The following is a 22,910-nucleotide window of genomic DNA, read 5'->3' as shown; positions in this document are numbered from 1 at the left end:
GTTCAGCTGAGCAATTTGGCTTTTAAAAAAATTATTACTTTTTAAGCCAGGATTCTCCAGTGTACGTGGAAGTTTCTAAAAATGTCTAGTCCTGCTATGTTTTTAATGACTTCTCCCATTGGAAGCCCAAGGATGAGCTCTCCTCATGGCCTGAGAAGACCCATGCTTAACCAACATCTTGCAGCAGGCTCATTTCAACAGAAAAAAAAAAGGTATGGAGACAACAGTTCTAGCTAAAATGTCAGAAAATTACAAGGCAACTTGAGCCAGTTCTTAACCACAAAATAGATTAAGGGTAAAACATTCGTATTTCTTAACACACATACACACACACACACACACACACACACACACACACACACCATGATGGAATAGGGAAATACGATGATATCTTCAAGTATCAGAGGTTATGAAGGGTTTTTTGGTATATGAGGGATCTAAGCTTTATCCAGTTCTTCCTGATTCCAGGCATCGCTGTAATCAAATATATGTGTTACTTTATTTGATTAACTTCTGGTTTTACAAATATTACTGCTAACAACATGATAGGTTGAATTAATGTTCTCCAAGATGCCCACATCCTAATCCTCAGAATCAAAACTTGTGAATGTGTTGCCTCATATGGCAAAAGGAACTTTGCAGATGGGATGAAAGTTGAGAAACTTGAAATGGAGAAATTACCATGGATAATCTGGGTGAGTCTAACATAATAATAACAGTCCTTATAAGAGAGAGGCAGGAAAGTCAAAGTCAGAGAGAGAAGATGTTAGGACAGAAGCAGAGATCAGAGAAATGAGATATATGCTGATGGCTTTAAAGATGGAGGAAGGGACCACAAGGCAAGGGATGGAGGTGGCCCCTGGAACCTGGATACCTCCAGAAGGAGTATGGACATTTTCACTTTAACCAGAGAGACTGATGCTGAATTTCTGATCTCAGAACTGTAAGATAATAAATTTGTATTGTGTAAGCCACTAAATTTGTTACCACAGATATAGGAAAGTGGTATAAACACTTATTAAGCACTTTTTTTCTGCATATGTAAAAATTCATGCAGCCTTCCTCCACATAATGACTCAGGTATCTACTGATACCTGCCATTTTGTGGCTTCTCTGTCCTTCAGGATCTCACAGTCACATGCAGTCAACAGTGGGCAAAAGAAAGTGCAGAAGTCCTAACTGACTTAAAGTCTTTAGCCTGACACAAATCACTTCTGCTCACAATACTTTGTCAATAATTAGCATGTGGCCATACCTCGAAACAAGTGGGGCTAAAAAATGTAGATACTGGCTGGACAGCTGTGTCCTCCTTGTGACAAAACTCTGTGCAACATACACCAAGTTAATTACTTTATATTACACCATTTAACTTTAATAGCATTTATTTATTTAGTTAGTTAGTTATTTGACACATGAGGAGACAGGCAGCAGAGCGAGCTCAAAATCCAAAGGCTAATCATAGGTAGTGGTACTGGGACTCAGGGAGGGTTTGCCTAATATTTCCATTTCCTGTACTCAGTGAAATACCAAGCTCAGAACTTTATAAACATTATCTCCTTTTAGAAAACAACAACAAAAACTATGTGAGGGAGCATTATTCCCATTTATAGATGGGAAAATTGCAACTTAAAAGATGACATAACTCGCTGATGGTCATGGAATTAAAAGGTCAGAGCCGAGATTGGAATCAGGCTGTCTATCCTAGATTCATGCATGTAAACACTACAGGGGATTGAGAGCAAGGCAAACCTCAAAATAACATCACCTAACGTGTGTCCTGGAACAAATTGTTTTTCACTTCAGAAAGCTCCTGGCTTTCTATCTGTGGAATAAAGATAATGACTCTTATTTCATAAGAATTTTGAGTGAAGGACATGTAAAACTTTTAGCTTTATGTCTGACACATAATAGGTGCTCAGTGAATGGCAGTTAGGTCATTGCATATTATACAATACAGGAGACATTTTCCTTCTGCTACATCATCTACAAAAATTCATGCTCCACTTGCCACAAAGTATTGTCACAAGGAGGACACAGCTGTCCAGCCAGTATCTACATTTCTTAGCCCCACTTGTTTTGAGATATGGCCATGTGTTAATTATTGACAAAGCAATGTGAGCAGAAGTGATTTGTGTCAGGCTAAAGACTTTAAGTCAGTTAGGACTTCTGCACTTTCTTTTGCCCACTGTTGACTGCATGTGACTGTGAGATCCTGAAGGACAGAGAAACCACAAGATGGCAAGGAGTAGATACCTGAGTCATTATGTGGAGGAAAGCTGCATGGATTGTTACATATGCAAAAACCAAAAACGAAAACAAAAACAAAACAAAAACCTCTTCTTTGGTATGCTTGGGAAGTTTGAGATTTGTTTTCTGTCACAGCTGGTATTAGACTAAGTAATAAGCACATCCACACACTTTGTTCTTTCTTTAGCACTTTGCCTCTCCTGAGAAGTACTCTACTCAAACTTTCAAACTTTCCCCCTTTGGGTATCATCATGTTGGTACAATTATGTTATAGAATCCGCAGTTCACATTGAAATTTCATCAGTGGTTCCAATGTTATTCCTTATAGTGATTTTCTTCTGCTCCAGAGTACGATCAAGGAGCATGCATTGCCTTTATATGTCATGACTTCTTAGTCTCCTTAAATTAGGAATGACTCCTCGGCCTTTCTTATCTTTCTTGACCTAGCACTTTTGAAGAGTATAGTCCAATTACTCTTTAGAATATGTCTCTCCATTTAGACTTGCTTATCGCTTTCTCAAGGTTAGATTCATGTAATGTGTTTTAGTCAGGAAAACCACTATAGTGATGGGCTTGATGGGCTAGTCTCCTCCGTGTTAGGAGGCACAGGATGTTGGATTGTTTCAATATTGACAATGTTAAGTTTGATCATCTCATTCAGCTAGGATCTGCTGGGGTTCTCAAGTGTAGAGTTAACATTTTTCCAGGTGATATCAGCTTATAAAATAAATATTTCAAACAAATCATTTTAAAACCATAAACAAAAGCATAGATACTTTAACATCCCAATGTGAATACCAACTGTAATAGGTACTAAGTACCTATTAGGACACTCACATATCCACTGGAGAATTAAGTAAAACTTAGAAATTCATAAATATAAGATAAACGTGCCCTTGGAGATTCTAGCACCACAAATAGTTTTTCTTAGTAATTTTCATAGACTCTCAAATTGAAAAAGAAAAATAAGCCTATTGCTTTTATAGTGTTATCTTTGCCTAGATTCCCTAGAAAGCAGAACTTGAGGCAAGAATTAAGTGCCAATACTTTATTTAGAGCTACAAACCCAGGGAGATGAGAATAAGAAAGAGGAAAAGAGGCAAGCAAGCACAGGAAGCAATGCAATGTGGTACAGTACTGCTCAGCCGGGGCTTCCTGATGAGTTGCGGTGACCTAGAGGATCACTTAGGGGATATGTCTGCTCAACATGTTGCATGATAACTTCTCTGGACAAAACGCATGACAAAATCTCAGAGCAGTTTATGCACTGGATAAAGGACAGGTAATACCTACCCAGCTTTCTACCTCCTGACCTATCACACGTTAGAGTTCACGGTGAGTTGTTAACATGTAGGTTTTAAGATCATCTGGCCCAAGTGACACAACCTCCGTATAATCCATATTTGATGGGCCAGCCAGAAACTCTGTGCATGAGGCTAGTTGGCGTGACTGAGGGACGCACAAGAGAGGGAAACAGACAGACAGATACTCTCAACGCCAAGTGACCAGCTAGACCGAGGTGGTAAAACCACATAGACAGAACATACTGGTCAGGCCTAATCAAAATCAGAAGGGATACATATCTGTTTTTAAAATTGTTTTGAGTATAGTTGACATACAACATTACATGAGTCTCCAGTGTACAACATAGTGATTCAGTTTCTCTGTATGTTATGCTGTGTTCACTTCAAGTGTAGCTACTGTCTGTCACCATATACCACCATTAGGTATTATTGACTATGTTCCCTATGCTGTACCTTTTATTCCCATGACTTATTCATTCCATAATGGGAAGCCTGTATCTCCCACTCCAGAAGGGACACATACCATATCATGTCTGATGCAGTTTGTTTCTTCTCTGAGTTTTCTTAATTTTTCATCAATGCATGGCTGAGTATTTAAAGTGATAAAAGCATCTTTATTCTGAACTTCTAGAATAAACAACTGACCCAAGAGGGCCTATCGATGTTGTAGCAGTTCATGAAGATTTGGCCCTTTATTTCCTGATTCAGCAAAGATACAGAACAATTCATAAGCTGAGCAAGTGATTTTTTGCCTTTAAATATTTTAAAGGATGGTGTGGGGGAAGTGCCAAAAGATAGCTCTTCTTGTCCAATGATCAAAGAGAATCATTGTGGAGAACTGTAATGACCTAATTAAAGTTCATAATAATTTACACAAATATAAGAGCTCAAAACAGAAAAAAATAATAGTATGGGTCAGGAAAATGGTAATAGTTTAAAGAAATTTTCACTGTTAATAAAGTGGAAATAGCTGAATTAAATAAAGTAGTTCAAGATGAAAGACTTAGCTAGTTAGCTTGTTGTATGAAAAGTAAGCATGGGTATTTTAGAATACATTTCTCCAAGAATATTTCCATTGCAGAGAACTGAGTTAGATGAGATGAGAGGCCTCCACCATCAAGTGGAGTCTTGAGACGTTTAGAGAATGGAAGAAACGATGCAGAGACACACTGCTTTGTTCTAAGTGTCCACAATGCAACTCATGTGTTTTGTGGCATTTCCAGGTCAGTGCTGGCTGTTTATGACATTATGTCATGGGAGGGAGAGAGATGTGCGAGTGATGGAAAGACTCATACATGTACATATTAAATTCATTCTTCTTTCAGAAAACTGGTCCCCAAAGCATCGATTTCATGTCCGCCATGAAGAGAATCAATCAATTAAACAGGCAGTAAAGAATGAAGGAAGTGATCTTCTTCCCTTGAGGAGAATGGTTTGATTAGGCAGTTAAGTAAAAAAGGAGCATATGGAATACTTTGGCTTGCATTTTACTAATTCCTGGAACAAAAGCAAAGGTCCACTTGTTAAGACCTCCAACAAAGTATTTCTAAATATGACATTTAAAAATAAACACAATAAAAATTCAATCTTCAACCAAACATTCATAGAAGACAAACAACTAGAGTAATCCTTTTACTGCTGTTAGTATAACTATTAATTACATTTCTTTCATGGTGAGTCTTGTTTAGCTACAGTGGGTTTTGTAAGAGGAAAAACAGTGGATTCTTTCGGGTGGTAATGAAGAGGAAAGAATATATAAAATTTTCAAAGTGTGGAATTACTTATTTTGAAAAATATTTCAGGATTATGAATTATCTGAAAAAAAACACTTTTGTTACAAAAACCCAAATATTATGTAAGTGTATATCTATGAATATTATTTCAATAATCACTTTGCTTATGTTGCCCGTTACTTGTGCTGAACCATAGCTCAGAAATAGAAAAGTCACTCAGTAAGAGTGACATCATGGGGCTTCCATATTCTCTCTCAATGACTTCCAGATCAAATTTTCTCAGTGTATAAGTGAAAAGATGATGTTTCTAGCCGTCAGCCCTGCAGACTCAACCTAGGATCTGAAAATCCAGCTGTGTTCACTTTGCTTCTTACACCGTCCCTGTAATGAACATGTACATGGCTGACAACTGTGTTGATGGTGCGTGAGGTTGAATATAATCTAGCTTGTCTCTTCTGTGAAGGATTTTCTGGCTCTGCCAGCCTAAGAAGAATAAAGAAAAATTACTATTTGGGGTCATTGTTTTTATGTTTGTATATTTGGGGAGGGATTAGGAGAGTAAGGAGACAGGACTTGAAAACACGAAGCACAAAATTATTGAATAAGAAAATGGTACTTTTATAGCGACACTTTGAATTCTTCACATAATATATTCTCTATGAAGGGATGGTAATTGAGGCTCTATGTACCTCACCAAAGAACAGCCCACACACTTGTCACTGCTATGATAAAGAGATGATTTCTGTGGGCAGCAAAATATTTAAGAGTTTAATTCTCATCTGATGTCACAAAATGCAAGTAATTCAAAATCATCTTTGTGCTAGGAGAACAAGTTTTATATCATTTGAAATTCCTACTTTTTAGAACATTTTGCTTGTCAATGTTTAATCATATAACTCTCACCTGCCCTGAGCCTTCCATAATCGAGCCCATTGTCTATCCAGAATCTTTTTTTCAGATGTTCTTACCCCTTTTCCACTTCCTTTCTCTCACCACAAAAATCTGCCTGTTACTGTTTTCTTACTCACTCCACCACACCAAGGCAGTCAAGAGAGGTCTATATGTGAGGAACTTAGAAAATAGAGTTTTAAGGAGCCTACATGTAAGCACATTGCACAAACATAAGAGACAGGGATGCATGAATCTCTGTAAGGACATGCACTGCTAGACCATAAATGCCCAGAGATCTAAGGGTAGATGGGATGATGAGAAGGTGGGAAGGAGATTAGGGGCATGATTGCAGTGACAGCCCATGGAAGTAAGTCAGAAAGGAACTCACACAGACTAATTATAACTCTTCCCACTTCCCTACCCCTTTACTCTTTCAGGTCTCAGCTCAAATGCTCAGATATGCAGGTGTTCCTTAGCTATGTTATTCTCCATCCTTTCGCTTTTTACTTCCTTCCCTGTCACTTAGCACACTCTGTCATTGTCTTTGCTATTAATTTAATTTTTATGTATCATTCTATTAGATTGCAAGATCCTTGAGGTTAGGGACTAAGAAGAAAGGATCTCAATAAATATTTTAAAGGAAGGAATAAAAGGGAGTATTGCATAGACAAAAGACGAGAAATCTTGAATCGTGGCCAAAATCAACAAAGAGGGCATTTTAATGAAGGGAAAGAACATATCCTATAATCAGAAGCTGAGATTTGTGTTATAAAGTTACATGTAGCCCTGACCTGAGCACCATAGACACAAGAGCTAGTTTGAACTTCCCCACTGACCGGGGAGCTGAGTTTCTTGAGAGATTTGCAATGTTAAGAACTGGCAGTCAGTTATTGGGTGGTTATTGAGAGAGTAAAAACATATTTTAAACTGAATAAATCATCCATCCTTAGGGAGTGAGAGGGTTTAGTTTGGCTCTGGAAGCTGGTGCCGATGATTTGGTTTATTGGTAGGTGAGATGTTTTGGCAGATGGAGCACTTAGCACAGGAGAGCCACTAGGAGAGAAGAGATCTGGCAACTCTGCCATTTCTGCTCTGACAGTCACAGGCTCTTCTTCAAACACTAAATTCACTCAACCACCAAGGGAACTGGGGCACTAACCATTTGAATAATGAAAATCTCTTTTTTTTTAAAACATAGGCTTATAAAACCTCTTTGTGACATTTTGTCTTTACCATACTCGAACCGTAGTGCAGTGGGTACAATATGGAGTTTGGTGACTAAAACCCAAGTCTGGATCCTGGCTCTTTCGATTGCTGGCAAGACCTTATGCAGTTATTTCATTTCTTGTGAGAGAAAGTCTCTCCATCTGTAACACAAGGTTAATGGTAATCAGGTTGTAAAAATGAAACAAACATAAATTTATTTTTCCAACTCGAAGATTATAAACACTTAATAATTGTTATGTATATTAACACAGAAATGAATGCTTCTTCACAGAGCCCAGCTCAGCTGACTATCTTTTCTTAGAGTGTGGTCTTTAAGGCTGTAGGTTCTGCAGTCAGACCAGCGGGGTTAGAAACCTTAACTTTTCAGGGCCTCAAACTCTTCATCTATAGAATGGGTGTGAAGTTAGGGCCTACTGCATATTATTGCCTTGAAGAGAAAATGATATAATCTACATAAAACACTTAGCACAGTGCCTGGGACACAGAAGGATCTCCATACACGTTAGGAATCATATTTACTCTGTGTTCACCTTAGGATGGCCCTCGAGATTGCGTTCAAGTCCAGGTGCATTTATACAACATTACCACTAGATGGCAGATGCACCATTTTTATTGCTCAGAGTAGTTCCCAGCAGCACTTCGCCCTTTGCCTCCTCCTGGCCTTCAAGGATCTGGGGAACCTCAGAAATCGCACGTGGAGTGAAGTAATCACAGCCTTTTCAAGGAAATAAGTCATTTATAAGTAATGTCCACCAGGAAGTTTTTCTGTTGTCATCATTCAGGATAACGATCAAAAGAAAAAAGAATATATATATATATATATATATATATATATATATATATATATATATATCCCAATAGTTTATACTCCTCTAACAAGCTCCAAAAGGAAGGCAGGAAAAAGAGCATTTCTTGAGAGTTTACAATGTACATCAGATGTTAGAACTCGTTTCTTGATCTGAGGAAAAGGGAAAGACACGGAGCTAGACAATATGGTGTTCCTGTCCTCATGCAGCTCACAGTCTAAGAGGAAAGAAATATTGATATGATATAATCTGATGTGAGATGAGATGAGATATGATATGATATATACATAATGGTATGACATATAATGATATAATGTGATATAATGATATCAGTGATAATACCTCATGGTTGATCTTGGTTCCCAGCTGTTAACCCATTGCTTGGGAGAGCTCAAGTAACTGAGAGACTCAGGGAAGTAGGCACAAGAAGGTAACACTGGAGTCAGGTCTTGAGAGGGATGAAGGGGATAGATAGTGAAAATGACCTTCCAGCTTCCCTCTCCCCCAGATGGTGCATTTGGGGGACACACAACAGGCAGGGCCTTAAATGTTATGTAAGGACTAGTAGAGAGCCTTAGGAGGAAGGTCACAAGATCTAAATGAGTTTTGAAAAGTAACTTTGGCAGAAAGGCTACATTGTATGGAACAGGAGACTTGTATAAATGCTAGTCTGTTTCATGGTGACCGTGTCTTTTTATCTCCTTCCCTTCCCCCATCTGCAGTTTTGGCAATGAATGCTGCTAACACCAAATAGCTTTTTTGCCCAATACTCTGCTTTTGTTGTTTTTGTTTTTTAAGATTGTATTTATTTATTTGACTGACAGAGATCTCAAGTTGAGGGGAGAGGCAGACAGAGAGAGAGAGGAAGATGCAGGCTCCACGCCAAGCAGAAAGCCAGATGCAGGGCTCAATCCCAGGACCCTGGGATCATGACCGAGCCGAAGGCCGAGGCTTTAACCCACTGAGCCACCCAGGTGCCCCCCCCAATACTCTGTTTTGAACCCTGGGATAAATCTCCACTAGCTGGTTAGGCCACAGACAAGTTGGCCCTAGGAGCCCTTTGGAGCCTCTGGGTAAGCTGGGTGGGATGACTTTCCATGCTTCTCGCCCCTGTCATCCATTCACATAGGGCCTTGGGAACCATAGTCAGTATTTTGGAATTTATTCTCAGAGCAATGAGAACTTATTGCAGATTTCGATTGGGGGAGGGGGTGATGAAAAGGATGCAGGCTGAAATGAGGCCAGTGGATAAGAGGGTACCTAGAGTGAGTGCTTAATGCCAGTAGTAGAATTGGAGAGAATGGACAAATGTGTGATATGTTTAGTAGGTGAAATACCAAATTTGGCAACTTTACTGCTGTGAGTTTTCCAAAAGGCTCTCTACTGCACATTTAATTTCAGCTTGTCTCTCTATTGCTAAATTCTTTACCTCAGAGCTGTAACAGAAAAGGACAAACCTCCAAGCTGCAAACACAGACATATTTTTATAGGCTCCTGATGTGGGTCTTCATTTCATAACTTAATTGCCTTAGACTATTGCCAAAGTTGGAGCTCTCCTACTGCATTCGTGAGTAAGGGCTAGGCTACGTGGGGTTCCTAGTGACCTCTCAGGGCTAAACCTCACATACATGTATGCGTACTCATGGGGCATACGGGAGATGAGCGAGTGAGAGGCTCAGCTCCACGTGGTCACTCAGAAAACCAGCCTGACAGAGGCTCAGTCATCTTCTAGCTGCTCCCCTGGAACACAAGCCTTCCTGAATTGCAGGAAGAGAACTGAGAATCCCACGTGTAGATTTCCATATGGCAGCTGACTGACATGCCATTTCCATATGCATTTCATTGGATTAGTAGCCATGGTCCCACCTGACTGCAAAGGCCAAATGGAATATTGGGGGGAGGGTTATTGCTGTTTCGCCACACACACACACACAGTGACCAATTTTCACACACAGGCATTTTCAAAAAAATATTCCTCTGAGATAAGGCACCTGGATGAAGAGGAGAGCATAACTAACCTGCAGCAAGAGGGGCAGCACGGGCTTATGGGCTAGTCTCATTCACTGACTAAGGAACTTTTTTTTTTTTTTTTAAGATTTTATTTATTTATTCGACAGAGAGAGATATCACAAGTAGGTGGAGAGGCAGGCAGAGAGAGAGGGGGAAGCAGGCTCCCGGCTGAGCAGAGAGCCCGATGTGGGACTCGATCCCAGGATCCTGGGATCATGACCTGAGCCGAAGGCAGAGGCTTTAACCCACCGAGCCACCCAGGCGCCCCACTAAGAACTTTTTCCTGCAGATACACACGATTTAAAATTGGGCGTCAACATTACAAACAGTTCAGTCAGGCGCCTTCAGGTTTGTAGAAATGAGCACATTAAAAAATGGGAAGGTGAAGGTCTGCTGTGCCATCCTGTCGTTCAGAGAGTATTGGGCTCGCCTGTCAGGGTGTATGAGGTCGGTTGCTTCCTTGCTCTGTTCTTCTACCCCTGGATCTTCCCTGAAAGAGAAGCTTTTCTAATTGAGGTGTCAGCCATCAGTCAGAGGGACAGCTCCAGCCCCTTCTCTAGGCTGGGCTGTTGAGTGGAAAAGGATTTAAACTGACATTAACACCAACCTGAGCTGCACACGGCTCCGCGAGGTAAATTTCTCCATCCTGGCATCCCCTGGTCTCCTTCAGATTCCCTGACAGTGTCCTGCCTTCGATTCCTTGACTCATTCATTACCTGCGACATACTCAGACTAGCTGGAGAGACATTTTTCTCATCCTCCTTGGTTTAGCTCTAAATGAAAAGCAACACAAATGAAGTCAAATGGTCTTTCGTCCAGTGTGACTGGTTTCTACCCCAGAAGACAGCGTACCATTCACAGTGGTCTCAGCTTGAGAGGCTCCTGTGCTATTCTCTGTGCTTCTCCTTAACCTTAGGTAGAGAGTTTCCCTCTATTACTACCTCTGGAAGCTCTGAAGTTACAAAATATAGAAAAGGTGATTGTTTTTTAGATCAAATCTACATAACTAGGAATTAATAAGATAGTTTGTGTAAGATCTGTGTGTATATACATATAGATAGACATTATCTTCCCCTTCACTTCAAAATGTTATTGCTTGTCATATAGTAAAATGCCAAAAACATATTCAGTAAGAATATTTCAGTCTGGGTGGTCACAGTTTAAGTGACTATGGCAAGTTACTTCTATGATTTATTTTTTCCCTTTGGAAAATGGAGTTTCTCCAAATGCAAATGACTGATACTCAGCACCGCCTGGATCATTGAGTAGTTTCATAATAAAGTAATGTGTGTGAAGCCCTCTAAAAATCTTTAAACACCATACAAGCGTCAAGTGTTCCTATCATTAATGCTTCCTTTTTTTCTGTTGCAAGGATGACTGATATAACGGACTTCCAAAAATAATTTTCCCTCTCAGGAAGTAACGCTACCCACGGTCCACTGGAAATATTAGTGGGAAGACAATAAGCAATCACTACTGAGCGAGATTTTCCCATTGACGTGCGGAACTACGATCACCCCTGCCTCCTTCGAAACTCTCTTGAAGGGGACAAGTCCTGCATGCTCTTCACTTTAAAAGTCCCTTCAAAATAAAGTATAACAAATCTTTTCAGTGCGGGACAAGGTGGGGGCACGCTGTTTTGCATATGGTTATTGTATCGCTGATGGAGCAGAAAGAGAGTCTGTTTCAATACAAGAAATGAACAGAGAGCTTTAGGGGGCCACTTGTTAGACTGGATCAGGAGATACTTTCTCTGCAAGTACAGTGCTCATCATCCTTGAAATATAAACTCTCTATTTATATCTCAAATAATGATGGGTTGAAGTGTTATTATGAAAGGAAAGACACAGATTTCCTATAAATGTGTTTTTCTTGTGATAATATGTGAAATTACATTCCATGCTAAATCGCTTGAGGCAAGCAAGGTTTAATATGTATCTAAATAATTAAGCTAATTGTGTAAAAATATATTTGCAGAATTCGCCAAATGTGTTAATACATTTCACATCATGTTTACCCATTTTACATGACTAAAGTTTGCTTTGTGAAATGTTCTCCAAAATACCGAAAGGCCTCAGAGTCTTCACAATTGTTATCAATATTCAGTGCTCTCTGGGGAGGAAAAAGAGGTGGGAAGAGTCACATCTTGAGAAATGGTATGCTCTCCTTTCCTTTCCTCCATTTTGCATGTTTCTTTCCTACGTAAGTTCAGATTCATACCCTTCAGGGCATGCTTTGGGATACTCGTATCATATTTCTAAAAAGCACTGTAGAAACCAAAAAACACATTCTCACAGGTCGATGTTCCCGTCCTGGTTAATTTTGCAGGACCAAGAGCCTGCAGTTTGCCAACAGAATCCCAATCCAATCCAATATGTGGGCGGGCTGAGCTGATGTCACATGACCTTTTCAATCTTTCCCACGTGTAAATTGCGCAGAATGCTGGGTGTGGAGCAAGAGTGCTGCCATGGAAAGAAGAAGAAGAAAAATTTGTACTGCTTCTCATCACTTCTTAGAATGAGTATATATTATATTTTGGTGTACAAAAGAGTGATGTGGGTCAGGCCATGTTTTGGCATGTGAACATCTTGTGAATGCCAAATGACTCAGTTTTTTGACTGGCTATGTGTTCCTGTTGCTCAGTTAAAAAGTGCTGGTATGCTGTCAGCACAATTTATAAGATGAATAAGTAGGACTGCATCTCCGGGATGCCGCTCCCACTTTCCCTCTGGGAGTACTCCTCAACCTCATTGAATTTCTGCTCAGTGTTAACTCTTGCCTTGCCTTTCCCCCCAACTTCCTCCCTGACTTCCTCTTCTCTATTGCTTATGGGTCTTACATATTCTTCCATAGCATTGTCTTGAAACTGTGTGGCATAGATTTCATCTTCCTCACCCAAGGAGACTACTTGTGGTCTGTTTTGGGTAACCCTTATTTTTCTAGACCAGAACATCCAGGAGATGAGCACAGAGCAGGGTCTCTGGGAGCACACCTCCAGGGGTGTAAGACACCTCAAGGACTATGCAAGAAAATGGCCTTCCAGTGATCTGCACATGGGCTGTCACGGAATCTTTATATTCAAGACGAAGGGGGGAGGATTTCTCCAAATGGACCTTTCTCCTCCTTTGTATAAATTTGCTTTCAACACTTTTTATCCTCAGTTTCTCTCCCAGCTTAGCTTTTATGGCAGTAAGTTAGCTGTCTAGGGAATAGCATTCATTTTATGGTGGCTCAGAGTCTATCGAGGATAGCAGAGCTGATGCAATGGACCTAGCACTCCACCTGACTCAGCACCAGGAGGGCATGAACATTCAGAGCCATTGACCTAGTAGGCTGAGCACAGACAGTCCATCGTTCACCTACCCCTATCGGCTGCTACTTGCTCTCATCCACTAGTTTCTTCCACAGTCTTTCAGTGTCCTATGGCTATGCTTCAGTCTTCTTACCAAATAATAAAGAGTATTTACCTTTTAAAAATCTTTCAGGAATTGAGCAAATGCATTTAAAACATTTAAAATAGTCAAACGACAACGACAAGTAGACCACTACTACCATCACCGCCATCATAGCCCTCATCACTGCCATCATCATCATCATTAGCTCAGCCCCAGATAGCTGTCTCTGGTGCTAGAGAATAACATTCACTTGGATATAATTCTCTGGCCCGCCCTCAGTACTCTCCTTAGAGCTGTGCTGTACTGTACAGTAGCCACAGGAACTACCAAGAACTTGAAATGTAGCTAGTTCCAACTGAGGTGTGCCAGAGGAATAAAATATATGCTGAAAAAAGTGTGGAGAATATCTTATTAATAATCTTTATACTGATTACATGGCAAAATGACAATATCCTTAATCTAGTGGATTGCGTAAAATATATAAAACTAATTGCTCTCGATTCTTTCTACTTTTTAAAATGTAGCTACTAGAAAATTCAAAATTGTATGTGTGGCTTGCATTTGTGGTTCATAATACAGTTCTATGGGACAGAGATGCCCTAGGTTATAATTCCTCTGGCTTTTCCTTTAGGAAGCCCACATCTAGATGGTGAGCGAGAGACAGACGCTCCTGCTTTCGGTTATGGATTTGTGAGCCTGGGTTGCCCAGAGCAGTTAGGCCCAGCCTGCCCTGCCAAGAGGGAGTAACGGGAGAAAAACTGATGGGTGTGCAAGTTACAAGTCAGTTACTAAGGGCCTAAGTGGAGCCCTCAGGAAAGAGTTATTGCCTCTTAAATAGCACCTTACTCTCTGGGAGTGAATGAAAGGAGGAGCTCTTTCTGTTAAAGTCATTTAAGATCCTTTGCTGAAAGGAACCATATGCTACACAATGAAATATATTCCAGGCAAGATGCACATGTTTTGCACAATAAACACGTATGCAAATCTTGCAAAGATTTTTAAGGAGAAAAATGTGCTGATATTATTCATATCAATATCATTTAACACATCCTTGTTCTTCTAATCTGAAGTCAAATCCGAATCATTGCCTGCCTCCTCTGCCTCAGCCCCTGACAGGGAGTACTTTATACAAAAGCAATGGAAGATTTTTGTTTTTGGTCAGGAGGAGTTTGTTTCTGGTGGCTGAGATTTCAGGCTTCCTAAATCGTAAGCTCCTAACACACTGGCAAATATCTCGGGAGCTGGCAGCATCCGCAAGTGCCTCCCTCCTCCCTGGGGCAGTCTGGGTGGGAAGAGCCCCGAGCCCAAACCCCAGAACTGGGGCTTCGGCCTGCCCTTTTCAGGTCTCAGGTTCACAAAGCGTTTTCTCTTTAGGACTGTTCTCAGACTCAGAATATTTTGAACACAGAGCTGCAATCCGTAATTGGAACTAGTAGTGAAAGGAAATTAGAATGCTGCTTGAATCACAGCCATGTAAGGTTTCTCTCTGCCTAAATGAGTCTCCATTGCAGGTGATAGAGTACGAGAGGCCTTGTGGGGTCCCAATAAAGTTATGCTGGCTGGTCAATAAACACGAAAATGTAGAAATCAGCGCAGTCCTGGGAAACTCCAGTCAGGGAGTAAAAGGTCTCGTGGAGCCTGGTGCTATCCCTTTAATTGTCCCCTGCTCCGTCTGTTGCTTCCCATCACACATTCTTCTGAAAAGCCATATTGCTACAAATACACATTTAGAATTTGATTACAGAGTCTCATCCATTTACATGTACAAGATAGAGCCTACTGTGACAGATTAATGCTCCTAAAGTTTGTACAGGAAGGTTAAATAAAGTGTTACTTTTACGACACCGAATATCTTTATGATGCTTTTGCTAAATCAGAGACCACTTGGTGATACCGCAGATGTGCCAGATACTTATCGCGAGCTGGCAGAGTGCCACCGATGCTTTACCCATCTATCACACTCTTACCTTTCTGCACAGGCCGTCCCCACTGCTGTGTGTAATGCAGTATTCTCCAGGCAGCTTTCTCTTCTACACGTTTAGTCAAAGCAAAACAATTCAAATCCTGTCATCCAGAGACATTGTAACGTTGCTAGAAAGAGTGAGACTCAAAAATTCACCTGCAGTTCTGCTCTTTCCGACATAGACATGACAGGTGTGTGCGTGTGCATACATGCACACATGTGCACACACATGGGCTTGGGGTTTGTAAGGCCATGGTCAAAGCTGCTACCACATTTTATCTTTTTCTTCTGCCCTTCTTTTCTGGATGTCCATCCACTTTAGTTGCCTTGCTTCTCCTCCCGCTAGGAGCGTCCTGTGATGATATTTGGCCACACTGAATTTTCTGCTTCCCTTTCAATTTCCTAATAAATGTCTATGCAGAATTTCATCTTACTGGGGCAGACTGTTTTTCTTTTCTTTGCTTTGCTTTGCTTCTTTCTTTCTTTCTTTTTTAATAAAATGAAGTATCCTGAAAAAGTAGTATAAAAACATGTCTTGGCTAAGCCCTAATTTGATGTATCACTAATCCTTGCTGCTGCAATGGGAGAAAGTTAGAGGAGCTAAAAAGAACTGTTTCAGGTATCCTATGTATGTTTGAAAAGTCTGATAAAAGCCTTGTAGGGTCTTGGATACTCTAATGGTGAGATGGTGTAAATTTCAAGCCATGTTGGGCCAAAAAGGACATTTAAGAGAAGTTCAGATGGTATGGAGTTCGACAGCTCTTTACTTTGCAAATCTGAACAGTTGAAGGACCTTGGGTATCTCAAGGAAAGTTTACAGCAATGCAAGGAACATTCTTTTCTGCTGGAGATAGGTCTTCTTAGTACAGAATAAAATTGCTGCTTTGCTTGCATAAAAAAGAATCAGGAACTTTGGGCATTCCACTGGAGCACTGAGTAGGAGAGATGTTAACATAACATTGCCCTCCCCCATATGGCTGAGGTCTAAAGTACACTTACTTTCAGCCAGCACTGAACTAGCTTTTCAACTCCTTCTCAGTTTCCAAGGAATTTCCTATGAAACAGGGAAAGTGTCACAACTCAGTTGAAGTCTGAGGAGGGAAGTTTAGTCCTCTGGTCAGACATTGCCCATTGCAACCTACCCTTCCCCACTGGTGCTCAGGAACTCGCTGGGATCATAGCAGAAGTAGAAACACATCACATCCCATTGGTCTCTCACTGATATATACAATCACTCATCAAAATATTTTAAAATACCGGGGGCTCCTGGGTGGCTCAGTGGGTTAAGCCTCTTCCTTCAACTCAGGTCATGATCTCGGGATCCTGGGATCGAGCCCCACATCGGGCTCTCTGCTCAGCAAGGATTGGCCTGCTTCTCCCCCTCTCTCTTTGCCTCCCTCTTTGCCTCCTTGTGATCTCTGTCTGTCAAATACATAAATAAAATATTTTAAAATACCAAGAAATTCAGATCATGGTGATTAGCTTCTTTTGTGTTATAGGTCACATTCATAGAGACTAGTAATGTGATTGATTGAATATGAAAAATGTTGATTCCTTATTTTTAATGAGAATAGCATAAATCTGTTTAACCAAAGCTTTTGGCCATGAGGTGATGAATATGATGGTGCTTTGCATACTGTGAATTATGATACAAAAGTGAGAGATTGCATCTAAAGCATCACATAGAATGGAATACTACACTGACCTTAGAAAGAACATATACTGAAAAAACCAGAAAGCATATGTAATTAGGTGGGAAATCCACTTGTCAATATCATGTGAATAATATTCCATCTGGGGGGAAAGTATTGTGTGTGTGTGTGTGTGTGTGTGTGTGTGTGTTATATTTCCATAAAAAGGTTGGAAAGCTGGACCATTTGTACACAGTAGCAGGGTGTGGACCTTGGTGGGGGAAGTCCTTTAGTTATGAATTTCTATGTTTGAATATTTTCTCAATTTAGAACGGATTACACTTGTTATTTAAAATACTTTAATTATTTATTTTTAAAGACTTACTTACTTATTTTAGAGCAAGAAAGCATGCACAGTGGGTGAGGGGCTGAGGGAGAGGGAGAGAGTCTTCAGCAAAATCCGTGCTGAGCGAGAGCCTGTTGCAGAGCTTGATCTTGGGACCCTGAGATCAGGACCTGAGCAGAAAACAAGAGTCAGACACTTAACCGACTGTGCCACCCAGGCATCCCTAAAATACTTTTAAATGTAAAGAATTAAAATTAGATGTTCTCCGAAATCAACTGATACACAATTAATCTGCAAAAGTTTATGTCATTCATAACACTGGTTTCATCAAAGTAGACTTTATGCCACCTCTGGAGAGTGGCATGCTATTAGGTGTAAGACTAACATGCAATCATTCAATTCACTTTGGGCTCTTGTTTTGTTCACTGTAAGAAACAAAACATTGTGGGTGAAAGATGGACTCATGAGACAGATTACTTGGGATGAAATCATAGTTCTTTCTTTTTTTTTTTTTTTAAGATTTTATTTATTTATTTGACAGAGAGAGAGAGATCACATGTAGGCAGAGAGGCAGGTGGGGGGGGGGTTTGCTGGAAGCAGGCTTCCTGCTGAGCAGAGAGCTCTATGAGGGGATCCCAGGATCCTAAGACTGTGACCTGGGCCAAAAGCAAAGGCTTAATCCACTGAGCCACCTAGGCGCCCCTTGTTGTATGACCTTGAGTGGGTTACTTAACATCTCCATACCTCAAATTTACTATCTTTTTTTTTTTTCTTAAAGATTTTGTTTATTTGACAGAGAGACAGTGAGAACACAAGAAAGGGGAGTGGGAGAGGGAGAAGCAGGTTTCCCACTGAGCAGGGAGACCGATGCAGGACTTGATCCCAGGACCCTGGGATCATGACGCTTAATGACTGAGACACCCGGGCACCTCCAAATTTATTATCTTGACCTTGGAGGTAATAATAGTACCTACCTCTTAGAGCTGTTAGTAGAGTTAAATGAATTAACTTTTACAAAGTACTTAGAACACATGGCAAGCACTGTATCAGTGTTCACTAGAAAGAACTAACATAGGAAGGGAATTTGGTCTCATAAGTAGAAGGATAGGACATATAACAAAATATAGATAAAGGCACGTTAATCACAAAAAAAGTGTGATAGATGCCTTAGATATGTACTCTTAATTTCTATGTAACCCTCCTTACATTTGTCAAGATAGAAAGTCTAAAATGCTTTACCAGACTCCTATGCAGCTAGAATTGTGGATTCAAGTTCACTTGTGCCAAATTGGGTGCATTCATGAAATTTGGATGCCAAAAGTGGGAAAGAGGCTTTATTTCTTCTGCTCCCAAGAAAGCTTCAAGTTGGAAATTTGGTGGTGATTGAACTTTACATTTGAATGTGTAGTCTTCAGGTTGGTGAATGTAAGAGGTTATTATAGTAGCAGCTCTCTCATTGCCAGATTGCAACTAAGACAGTGTTACAATCTGGCAGTCAATAGAGGATTAGCACCCCCCCCCTCCATGTCCCAGCTCTTCCTACTGTTTTCCTGGATTGAAATACCTGGGATAAATTTATTTCTGCTGTAAACACTGGGGTAGTTTGTTTCATGGGCTGAACTCTGACTGATGAAAGGAGAGAAAACGATGACTCTCCTTCGTCCCTGGAGAGATCCAGGCGTTCTAGTAGAACTGAGAGAGGGAATAAGCAAAGTCCAGGAGTCAAGGGTGTATGTGGTATGATTGGAGGACACCTGGCCAGAGCAGAAGAAATAGTAAAAATTAAAGTTGCAAAGGAAGGTTTGAACTAGGTTCTGGACAGCATTGACTATAAAGCCTTTCTACCATAGAGGGCATAAAAACGTTTTGCAGAGTTCAATAATTAGTGTGTGTGGAAGGGTGGGGAGATGTTTTTGTTTCGTTTTGTTTTAAAAAATGTTACCCTGTACAAACTTTTCCATGAGAATTTTTAGTTCAATTTAAAAGGCATTTACTGAAAGAATACTGTGTGTGTGTGGCACTGAAAGGGGCCACAGAGGTAAGAACAAGACGGGCAGATGTGAGCCAACTCTATGCCAATAGTGGGGCCCCGGGCAGCCTGATATCCTGATTTTAGGAACAACCCCAGCTCTTGTGAGACACCGTGCATTTTGGACAATGAGCCCAAAGTTTTCACTGCTTACAAGTGAAGTTCAATATTATGAAAAATGGTGCATGACATAATAGAATAATAATAATAATTGCTCAATAGAGGCCTGGACTCTCTCTCTGCGTCCTTGGGTAGGAAAGTTAAACACTCAAAACCTCACTTTCATTTTACTTCAAATGGAAATAATATTAACAATATTATTGTGTTGGGAAGATTAATTGAAATTAACATGTATAAAGCACTTTAAATTGAAAAATGTACAAAAATGTAAAGTACACAAATGTGTTTCCAAGTGGACAGACTTGCTATGTGCAAAGATTTTTCAAGAATCTCCTTTTCACAGGGTGTCAAAAGTATTTCAGCTAGCAGAAATAAATATGCTAATTGGAAGTAGATGAATCATAATCTGTGTCTTTTTTGTGAGAGGTTAGGTGTGATCTGAACTATGTGTAGCTCACAAAAAAGAAGCATAATTAAAACAATTAGTTGGTGGTCCATTCAGTGTGTCTTCTCCATTTGAACATCTAGGTTCAAATCATATTTTTTTCACAGAGTCAATTCTGGAATAGTATCTTTTTTTTTTTTTTCATTTTTAACCAATATTTCTTTACATTTTGTATTTATATAGCTCATTATTCTGGGATTGAGCTATAATATTTTTTAGAATTAAAAGTGGAACTATCCCATGTCTCCTTCGCTGCCCCTTGCATCATCATCTAAAAATGCCTTTTCTCGGGTCTTTATGTTCCTTCTTAGGACAATATAGAGTGAGAAGCAAGAACAACAGAAGGGCGCAAGCCCGGAGTAAGTACCCCTACAGCAGGTACCTAGAGGAAAGGGAAGAAAGAGAAGCTGGGGACTGATCCCCTTGGCTCCCTATTTGTAAGGCTGTCTTAGATTGCGTGCGTCTCTGTTGCAAAGGATACCGCTTCTTTCAGAATAACCTTCTTTACAAGGACCCATTTTTTTCTGGATTCAGATCATCTGTCATACCCTCGAGCCTAGTGTTGTAAACGCTGGACGGCTACTAACGCTTGATGACTGCTTTCTTCTGTGCTGCTCCCCTTCCCCTGCTCCCACCTCTCAAGTGTCCCTTTGTAAATAAATACTCCTTATTTGAGTATGTCACCTGTTTCCTGGGGAGATCCTGACTGGCCACCACCCTCCTCCCCCCTGCCCTCCCCCCCCCCCCCCGCCCCACCACAATACACTTGTCCTTACTTCAGTTGTAACCAGGGAGTTTGAAAGACAAGGAACAACTTTATGGAAGGTGGATCCAGAGACCAAAAAAATACTAACATAGGAGTTCTTCCCAGAGAGCAGAGTCAGGGTCTAGTCCAAGAAACACCCTTACCCTTAGGTCAGGGGCCTTCCAGTATGTGCCCAGGAAAATTGAAAACTGCCTCCCATTTCTTTTATCCTCTGAATGAAAGTGTTTATTGTTGCTTTGTTGCTTTCGCACCTCCCTTCCACCGTTGTAAGCTGAGTTTGGGTGGAGGAGAAGCTAGATTCTTGTCTTTTTTTTTTTTTTTCTTTTTTTAAGATTCTTGTCTTTTTAGCACACAAGTCTTCAGCCACACTGTTTGACTGAGGCTCCTTGGCTTTCCCAGCTGGCTTCCTTTTGCAAGTGACGTGGGTTGGGGGGGGGGGAGAGTGAGGGCGGAGAGGTGGGGATAGTGTCAGCATATGAGGAGAAGGGAGCATAAAGATAGTGACTGGAAGGAAGAACATGGCAAAAACTGTTAGTACCCATGGAAAGCTGTCTTTTTCTCTACTTCCTGATACACACCGAACTTTTCTAGACTTTCCTGTTATTTGGTAGATATGAATTCTGACCAATGGAACATGAAAGTGACACGAGGTCTGGCCCTTAGAGACACCCCCCCCCCCACACACACACACTCAATCTTTCTCTTTTTCTCTGTCTACCACCTGAATGGAGAAGACTACAAGGACCTATATTTCCATAAGTATAAGAGACCCAAGTCCCTGAAGGATCACATGGAGCAGAGTTCTCCTACCAGCTGGCATTAGACTGAGATGTGACTGAAAAATAAACACTGACTGTAAAGCCGATGGATTTGGGAGGGTGTGTCTTTTAAAGCAGCTGGCATTATTTACCTTAACTAGTACATGTTAGAACATGTTCAGTTGTAAGTAACAGACAACCTAACCTAAACTGAATGAAGCCAAATACCATTTGTGAGCCCATGTCATGGAAATTTCAGGGTCAGGCACTACCTGGAGCAGAGCCTCAATATCAGGATTCTCTCTCTCTCAGCTTGGTTGGTTCCATTCTCCTCATAGTACCATCCTCTTTCTCAGCCAGGTTCTCCTTCATGTTATGATGGTGGCAGCAGCTTCAGAATTCAGTCTCTCAGCTTCATTGTCATGCTAGTCATACTTTCAGAGGTCTAAACTGGCCCAACGTTGACTCAGTCACTTTTGAAGGTCATAGGGAGGGAATAGACTGAAGTACTAGATGCCATCAGGCTCCCCAAAAGGCAAATGGGATGCCCTATGCAACTGAGGGACATGGGATTAGAGTGAAAGAAAAGATGATTCCCAAAGAAAAGTCAGGATATTTCCTTTTTGGAAAAGGTAACTGGTTGCTATGTAAGGAAAATGACCAATGCCCACTACTTTCTTTTTATGCCCATTGTTCTCTTGTCTACCACTATTGCTGAGCAACCAAAAGTTTTTGTCTGTTGTCTCTCTTCTGATTTTGTTTACACAATCTTGTTTTATAAAGACTATAGTTGATATGGGTTTGAAAAAACCACAAATTTTGCAGAGGCTAAGTTTAATGAAGAGAAGATGCTGTTGACTTATAGAGGTCTTGAAATATACCAGAAAATTCCCATCAAAAGCTCCAAAAAGTATCATCTATCCTACAGTTAAGTCTTCTTTCCCTTAGTACAAATATTTAAGGTACATTTTTTAAAAAGTACTTATTCATTTTTCTCATATTTTTAATCTGTTTAGCTTAATTGCTAGTCTTGCAACAGTATTGTTTGTCACTATTTTCATTGCAAAATGAAGCTACTCTGTGGGTTAAATAGACTTTTGTGAAATGGTCTAGGAACCCTACAACTATTTATAACACTGTAACTAGGGGAAAATGTGTTCTGAGTTTTAAAAAGTCAGCTGGTAAGTATTCTTTTAAAATACAATTCATTTGTAAATGCTGTGTGTGTGTGTGGGGGGG

The sequence above is a fragment of the Mustela nivalis genome, assembly GCF_964662115.1.
Source record: "Mustela nivalis genome assembly, chromosome: 7".
Lineage (NCBI taxonomy): Eukaryota > Metazoa > Chordata > Mammalia > Carnivora > Mustelidae > Mustela > Mustela nivalis.
The sequence above is the reverse complement of the archived record's forward strand: the minus strand, read 5'-3'. Positions refer to the sequence as shown.